We start from the raw sequence: 8,859 nt of genomic DNA on the forward strand, positions 1-8,859 counted from the left end.
TTGATAAGTGAAGTTTGTGTCGATGGGAATTTTGTACAACAATGAACAGTAGACTATGGCCTTTTATTTGGTGACGGGTAGATTTAATTTCTTGTACCTTTTTTTTAACGTGAGCTGGAAATGTTTGGGTGGTGGCTCTGACATCAGCTGATGGATTCCCAGTTCTCTGGACAGCTGGTGAAGTTTCACATACCCAGGCCGGTTACATGAATGAATTTTGAATTTAACAGGTAACATTCAATGGAAATATGTATTTCAACTTTGACAGTGTTTTGAGTATTAGCTATAAAATAGGGATAGCGGTACTGAACTCCTTTGTAAAGCTCTTTGAGATCTGTGGATGAAAAACATTAGACAGTCGCTAGGTATTATTATTATTAGCCCGCAACTATAACATGTGACCATTAATCCCAGCAAACATGACACTTACCTGTGTACCATACTGATCTGGTATATCCATCAGCTACTATGACCATGCCTTCTGCTGAGGATCAGCACTGTCTGCAGGGCACCGTAGAAGGCTCACCGTGATCTGCACAGCGATGGAAGAGGAATCTGCATCCAAAGGCGCAAAGCTTCACTTCTGACTCAAACCAAATTACACCCACCCTCATCTGTTTTGTTTGTTTCAAAATAATTAGTGAGTGAATTAGGTGTTCATGCTGCTAATGAAGGATTAAGGCCCAGTTCTGCAAAATGCTGAGTGTCTCCTGGGAAATGCTGAGTACTCTCCACCTCCATCAGCTCTGTGTTGCCAACTCTAATCAGACTTATGATAATCAGCGTTTTTGTCAACGCCCAAGTTCTTGGAGTCATGTGATTTTTAAAAAGTAGAGATTCTCCCTTAAAGTAAATTTCTCGTATTTATGGTTATGAAGTAAAACTTGAAAGCGTGAACACTAAAGGCTCAAAAAAAAGTAAATAAAAATAACCTAGAATTTCTTATTTTTAAAAATCTCATGATTTTTAAACCAATTTCATGTTTTTTGTGGGTCTGACTCTTGACATATGAATGTCTGAGGCTGGCAAATCTGTGATCTTCGGTGTGAATGAAGTCACTCAGTACCCTCCAGATGGTGCTCAGCACCTTGCAAAATACGGGGATAATAGTGCTGGCAAGACTCAGGCAGAGTGCAGGCAAGAGATGTGAAAGCTTTTCCCGTCCCCACCCGCAGTCCTGGCCTGCAGAACCCTGGCTCTTCCAATCTCATGCACAGCATATGGACATTATTTATGTGGGGATCAAACACTTTCCTTTGAACACAAAGACAGACTTCCTTTTGATCCAAATATGAAACGGCATGTCCACTTGGACCACCCCTCCCCCAGCACTGATACCTGCCCTGGGAACACCAGATGATCACCTCAGGCACACAGCTTAGGACCTGACCAAATTCCCCAGCCCCTCCCAGTGGTATAGACAGCCATACTTCCAATCGTCATTCCACACAATACAAGAGGAGCGAGCAGACATACATCCATATTGTCCTTGCGTCAGCCAGCTGCCCTCCCTACTGACCTCTGTCCTAGTATACACATGCAACTCCATTCTGATACACTGGACTAACCTTCACCCCATCTACACAACCCTCTCCCAGCATCAATATAGACACTGGTGGGGCTTTCCAATTGGCATTAGACACCCAATTCCCATTGACTTTCAATGCCTCACTCCCTGAGGGCCCTTTGGAAATGCCATCCACTAGCAATTACTTTCATTCCCATGACCAGGAGCAACTTGGATCAAATTCTTCTCTCAAGAACACTTATGTAAACCCAAAAACCCCCACAATTTTAGTGGAATTAACTCCAGATTAACACTGGTGTAAAAAGGAGCAGACTTGACTCCTTACTTCAAAGAGACATACTGGCATTCTGAGGGCCCAATTTTCCTCTTCATTACTTGGGTGTAACACTAAAGAAGCCAATAGCTACACAACAGTGTAACTGAAAGGAGACGTCCGCCTGAGTTACTAACCTTTGTGCTATGTACACAAGCCCCTCTCCTCAGAAATGCGGGCACCCACCCAACTAACCTTCACCCATGCAAGCACATTCAGGCACTCGGCTATTCTGTTGCTTCCTGTATATTCGTTGGCTCCCCAAAGACCTTTATTACACAGAGCTCCCTTGTCGCTGCACACCCCAGAGCACGCACAAACACAAACTCACACAGCAAGCGGCTTCTCAAGGGCCACAAGTGGAGAGTTTGTAAGCAGTGAATTTTCTCCATGTTTATCCCCTGGAGGGGGTGTTTTGTGGGTTTATTGACTAAATAAGGGTATTGATTTGTTAAGAGCTTTTCTACTTCCTTTCAATGGGAAATATTGTTATCTCTTTCCTCTCCTCTGTACACAAGGTGAGAAGTTCTTTTAGTGAGACCATAAATTTCCATCTTGGCTTTTCTCTGCTGTGTAAACAAGTGTTTGCCTGTCCCTGGGGGTTAATTTGGTCATGTTAAATGATCTGAAGATACCTCTTGGGCTCCAAGCTTGTAGACTGTGCTCTAAGGAAAAGTCACATGCTTACATAAGATGTAACCTCCCTTCACACATTCTGCATAGTTACACTGTTCTCCCCACCATCCCGACAAACTCCAGGGCACAGAAAAGCAGCTACAAAATCAGGGGCTTCTCAAAGTACACACACGTGTTCTCTCGTCAGCCTCTCTTTCTCCCATACATGCACAGGGGCTTGTACATACCTTTCTCAGGGTTGCTACGTTGCAGCCTAGAAAAGTCTTGTGTATCTGGTGGCGGGCCCCTGAAAAGCCATCACTGCCTCAAGAAGGGTTTGACGGCAAGAGAGGTGACACTGACTGCCTCCCCTTGTGGTCTCATGACATGCAGCCCCACACGCCAGGTCAGCTACATCATCTCACCGTAACTGAATGATCTTCCCCTGGAAAAAAGCACAACCATAAAACAACAACAACTGTCATGCTCTGGGGATAACTCATGGTAAATGTGATTAATAATGAATAAAGATAGCATTGCTGTAATCTCCAGCCTACGGTGGAACAGTAGGTTATTGCTGACCACTAGTGTCAGAGCTACACCTGTATTCATAAATGCAGTAGACCTTCCTTCCTGAAAATTACAGTCACTGAGAGGTCTGGGAGGCTCCTAAATAAAAATGGGTATAACACTAACCTACCCCTTTTCCCAGGAAGAAAATTCAGGCTTGTGAGGAAATGTACATAGCAATGTATTTTATTTGTGTCAATAGCAACGTTGGCTCCGCCCTTTAGCAGACCCTTCATGAATCTCTCTCATGAATAGTTTTCAGTGGCTAGATTTTATTGTTCTACTGTTTTGTTGACATCAGGGCTATCTATTCAAAGGCAAGGCATGCAGTGATTGTAGTCAGAGCACCTCCTCATTCTCCTAATGTAGGAATGAGCATGGAATACCCATGGTGCAAGAGGGAGAAATGCCTCTTAGTCCTCAATGCACTTTCAGGCGGAGGAGCAGATCCTAGCTTTATTGGGGTCCATGGTTCACTCCACACACACCCAAGCCCTGATTCAGATGTATATCCTAAGTCATGCCTTCATACTATACTAGGTTCCTTCTTGGGATAATTAATTGTTTCTCAAGATTATGGCGACCATGAAAGCCACAGTCCAACACTGAAACAAACCATTTTAATCTGTTGGGATGCCAGATGAGATTACAGCAAGTCCTATTAAGCTTCTCCAGGCTTCAGTGGGCTGTGCCAGAACTGGACTGTAGGCCATAGCACAACCTAATGGGCTGTGGGTTGTATCAGTAACAGATCCCACTGGGCTGTGTCAGCTCCATTTACCAGAGCAAATCCCAGTGGGCTGGGTAAGATTTGAACTTCATGTCATACAGGAGTTCATTTACAGAGCATTGCATAGCTGTGTGCGTCCCACTGATTCAAATGGGGAGCTCGATAGCTAAAACTTCATGCAACACTTTGGAAATTCACTCCACTATGTTGCATCACTGGAGAGCCTACAGGGCTGTCAGCATTATGGCTCCCAGGAGGGCTGGCTGTAGGGACACCATCTTATTGGTACAAGAGGTCCTGTGAAACTGTATAAAATGCATCACAGAAGGACCTATAGCGCTGTGTCATTCCCAATAGGCAATGCAACACAGCTCATGCCTTGTAGAAGCTCTTAGGCTGGATCAACATCTTAGGTGCAATCTTGGCTTGACTGAAGTCAATGGCAAAACTCCCATTGACTTCAGTGGATCCAAGACTTCACCCCATACGTCTCATGCACGCATAGCCCATTAGTAACATCAACATGGTGTGCTGGAACAGATCCCACACTGACCTGTGTCTAAACCAAATATTCATCTCTGTGGTCTGTAGCAGCACCATATGCATCCCAAGTGTTGCTGAGCAGGGCCAGAACAGGAATAGGTGCCACAGCAAAGAAAAGTGAGCTGTACTGCGGTCTGAACTGCATTACCACTGTTGCCACATGATGCATCAGGCCTAGCTTCCCTGTCACAATAGGTTCCAGTGGACTAGACGAGAATTCTGACTGGGAGTGTGTCGTATGCTAATGGGCTGTGAAAGAAGCAGTGGTCTTTCATGGGTGCAAAGGAGCAGGGCCTGTTCTATGGGCTGGCAATCAGAGCAGTCAACCTGGGTACGAACATTCAGGGGACACTGTGCCACTCAGGTTGTTTGGTGGGTCTTTTTGTTTTGCTTTTTCTCCACTGATTGGCCAACCATCATTGTTGCTGTGGTGGGAACACCAAAAATGTCTTCCTCCCTGGCTGGCAAAACACCTATGGCTGTTTTTGCAAACAAGAACAATATTTAGCCTGCTATAGCAACTGCCAAAGGGTTGGACCAGACTGAATCCTGTGTGGGTTGATTGCATCTCACAGTCATAGTTAATAGGCACTACATACGTTAGTAGATGAAAATGACAATTACAGTCTCTGTAATATTGTACTGGTCCAATCTGGTTGTATAAGAAATGGATCAAGTGACAAGCAGATTCCAGGTTGCTATCCCAAGACTGCCACAGCAAATCCTGTGTCACAATAGATCCCATGGGTCTGTGTTAGAAACAGCAGGTAAAAGCAGGTTCCAGGATATGGCATGTAAAAGGAACCGAACAGCTGCTGTGTGAACATGCCTCAGGATTCCAGAGCCTGATACTGATCTCACTTATTCCTGATTTACACCGGTGTAAGGGAGAGGAGAATCAGGCCCTTAATGTGCACTTTGAACATATGTCACAGCAGATGCGAGTGAGCTTCATTAGAACCCAGTGGCGTGGAGTAGCAGGTTCTGCTGAGTTTTATCAAACCTGAAGTGTCAGAGGAGGAATTAATAGGCTGTTCTGTGTGTATATGAAAGCACCTAGAGGATAACGGAATCAGAAGCAATAAACAACATTGGTTTACAAAGAACAAATCATGCCAGACAAAGTTGATAGCTTTTTTTTGATCAAATTACAAAATTAGCGGATGAAAGGCATACCGAAGATGTAATGCATCTAGACTTGAGCAAGGCATTTGATATAGTGCCTCGCAAAATGCTACTTGAGAAATTAATCCAAATTGGCTTAGATATGAGCACCAACAACACGGATTGAAAGAAGTCTGAAGGACTGTAAACAAAGAGGAAGGATAAGTGGCAAAGCACTGACGTAGGGGGATGTGTCCTAGTGCAAAGCCATTGGTTTGGGGCTAGGCGTTGGTTCGTATCACATTTTTATTAATGGCCTCGGGGAAGAAGGAGTAAATGGCTTATTGATACAGAACTAGGCCAGGTCAGGTCTTGAATGGGAGACAGGCAAGGTGCACACAAGGAGCTGCAGGAGGGAGTTGTGCTGATGATTCAGTAGGTGGCGCTCATCCCTGTGAGTTAGAAATAAACGAATGCTCCAGCGTGGGGCTAGGGGGCACTGTGCTGCTGGAAGTGCCATCTCTGGGTTTAGATCCAAAACAGAGGTCCTGATTACTTATGGTCACTAAAGATCTCATGGCATTTTTGCAAGAGTATAGTGGTTAGTCCTGGTGTCCAGGCCCAGGTCTAATCAGGAAATTACATGTTGCCTTCTTTTCATCTGGGAACAGGTCAGTTCTCTCAGGGTAAGGTCTGGTTTTGTTTGGCATGTTCTAGTACTTTTCTTTTGTGGTTATACTTTTATGGCATATTTTTACCATTGCCTTTAACAAGGGCAGCAAGCACAGAAAACTTTGAGAACTCTGGATTAAAAATTAAAGGAAGCTGAAGCTTTATCACCGTTCAGGTCTGACAGAGTTGCCCAGTTCTCCTGTAATAATGTCATACGGCAGCTATCACAACATCTCCCGGCCAGACACTTACGCCTAGTACTAGACTGGAGTAACTTGTTAGCCACACCTGCACCCTTCTGCTCTCCTGTCCTACTCAGGACTTTATGCCTTGCACTTGTACATGGAATATTCTGCAGTTGCTTCTGTGCAGGATCAAACCCTACAAGCCTGATCCTGCTTCCACTGAAGTCAATGGCAAAACTCCAGTTAATTTCAATGGGAGCAATAGCAGGATAAATGTGTCGTGTCTGGACATGCCATGAATCTGATTATCTACTGTGCGTGTTTTTAAATTCCCTGATTGCTTCTTCACCTAGAGAGAGATTGAGAGCACGTTGTAAAGATCAGTCCCATCAAGCCAAATCTGCAGCTTTACATAAAGGTGCTCGATCCAAGCCCACAAACACATTTAGCAGGTCAAGGACTGAATCAGCATTCATATTCACCTGCCAGGGCTAGGGAGGGCTGATTTTTATTTAACTATCATGAGAGAGGCTGGAACAACCTGAGCTAGGAGGGGTTAGGCAGGCCCTGATGGGAATCCCCACACTGTGTGCATTATTCCTGGTGTGCAAATAAGGAATATTTTACTACTCACCCCAAGGGAGGATTGAACCACAATTTGGGCACTGGTATGATGTATTCATCTTTGCAGAGACCTGAGTCGGGAACCCGTGAGTTCAGTGGCAGGAGCTTTCTTTCTAGAGTTAAAGGAGAATCTTGATAAGCCATCAGTTAGGTAGCACAAATAACCCCTCTTGAGCCACCTGCCCAGAGTGATCAACATCTTCCCAATAGCACACATGGTGCATTCGTTCCTTGCTAGGCAAAACTTATGTAGGCCAGCGCATCAGGCAGAGTCAAAACTCTGATCACTTTACCAGATACCTGACACATAGTCACCATTTCACACAGCCATCAAGCCATCACCATGCCACATCTCTACCATGCGACCACCACGCCAGACAGCTGTCAATCCAATAACCAAGCCAAATTACCTTAATTTTGGTCCCTGTGCCAGGCATCCCTCCTGCTGATCCCAGCCCCCTGCCAGACAGACATTGCAGGAATCACACAGCACTATGATTTCTAGAGCAGGCAGCCATGGCTGTGACCCCTACCCCAGGTCTCCCTTTGATGCCTACATCTGACAGATGTTTCCTCTCCCTCTGCCATGCAGCCCTCACTCCAATTCCAAGCAACTAAATAGCCCTTGTTCCTGATCTCCAGGCCAGGCAGACCTCATCTGATTGCCAGTCCAGAGCAGGCTTTGGGAGCTGGGAGGGGAATCAGGTTTGCTTCCCAGATAAAGACTGGGAAGGATTATGGGCTCTTTAAGCCTGTCTGTGCAGTTGTGTTGGCTCCCTGTGTGCTGACCCATTCGTGTGCTGTATTAGAATTGTAGAGTAATAAATGAACAGTGGAGGGGTTTGTAATGATGATTAGGGACTGAAATTGGCTCAGATTTACAGTGTCACTCAGGAATGGAGGGAGAGGGGGAAAGCATTCTGAGCGGCCTAATGGATCCATCAACTCGTTTTGGCTGTTCAGTGGGCCGAGCAGGGTCACCAGGCTTTCCGCTGGCAGCACAAAGCACTTCAATTTTGTTAGGAAATGTATCAATTTAACTGACTTGAGCAGCACACTGAAAAACCTAATGAATCTGGACTCAATTTTCCGCCACACTGCTTCTGCGAACTGTCGGAAACAATGTCTGTGGTCGGGGGTGAAGGCTGCCTCGGATAGGCTGCCTGCTCTTCCCTTCCTCTGTCAGGGTTAGTGGAGAGAGACAAGCCTGCCTCCTGCAAGCCAGTGACAGCCACAGACCAGGAGCTGCCACTCTCCTAACAATGATGTCATTAAAGGTAAATTGGCCTCTATTTCAGCAGGATGATAGTGCTAATTGAGTGGGAAAATATAATATAGGGAGCTGTTGTCTGCAGTTAAAGGGAGGAGGGGGACAGATTAAATGGCCTACAATAGTGGGTGTCAGGCATGGCAGATGTTGCTTTCTGCTGATAACTGCACTGACATATCTCTAGCTTGTCAAGGCTGGGGTTTTCAGAGAGACTTACGGCAAAAGGCAGCAGATGGCCCTCCTGAATGGGAATGAAGTGCTTAAACAGCCTGGCTGCTGAAGGCAGCTAGTTTGTAAATAGAAGAGTCGGAGGTGTCTTATTGATCCTGCTCGCTGCCCACGAGTGCAGCTAACCAACAGGCAGTGAAGAGGGCCCCAAGCAGCAGGAGTCAGGTTTCGCGGAGGGTCCAGGTTCCTATCCGGAGTGACTGGAGTTGGCCTTCCGGCTGGATGAGCTGCTTGCACAGCGGATACTCCCAGACCTATGCCCTGGATAATTAGGACCTACCTGTGCGCAGTGTCTGAGGTGCATCACCTTAACGTCGGAGACTGTCAAACTGCAAAACAAAACTCAGAGAGTCTAATCCACTGGCAAAACAGCAGCACTCCAGTAGTAACACACCAAACGCACTGCCATTACACAACACAGAGAGAAAAGAAATACCAACCCCACACAACGCTATACCAACCCCCCCATAGGTATAC

The 8,859-nt window shown here is 45.8% G+C and overlaps 1 long non-coding RNA gene across 1 annotated transcript; it reads right to left on the reverse strand.

Annotated features, from left to right (window-relative positions):
• Positions 1-79: 79 nt before the first annotated feature.
• On the reverse strand, positions 80-8,134 carry LOC142073449 (uncharacterized). The gene is made up of 3 exons (XR_012670353.1): positions 6,895-8,134; positions 2,705-2,901; positions 80-555 (listed from the first exon to the last, which is right to left on the reverse strand). It is a non-coding gene; the product is annotated as an uncharacterized LOC142073449 (long non-coding RNA).
• Positions 8,135-8,859: the final 725 nt, after the last annotated feature.

The sequence above is a fragment of the Caretta caretta genome, chromosome 10 (genome assembly GCF_965140235.1).
Source record: "Caretta caretta isolate rCarCar2 chromosome 10, rCarCar1.hap1, whole genome shotgun sequence".
NCBI classification, from domain to species: domain Eukaryota; kingdom Metazoa; phylum Chordata; order Testudines; family Cheloniidae; genus Caretta; species Caretta caretta.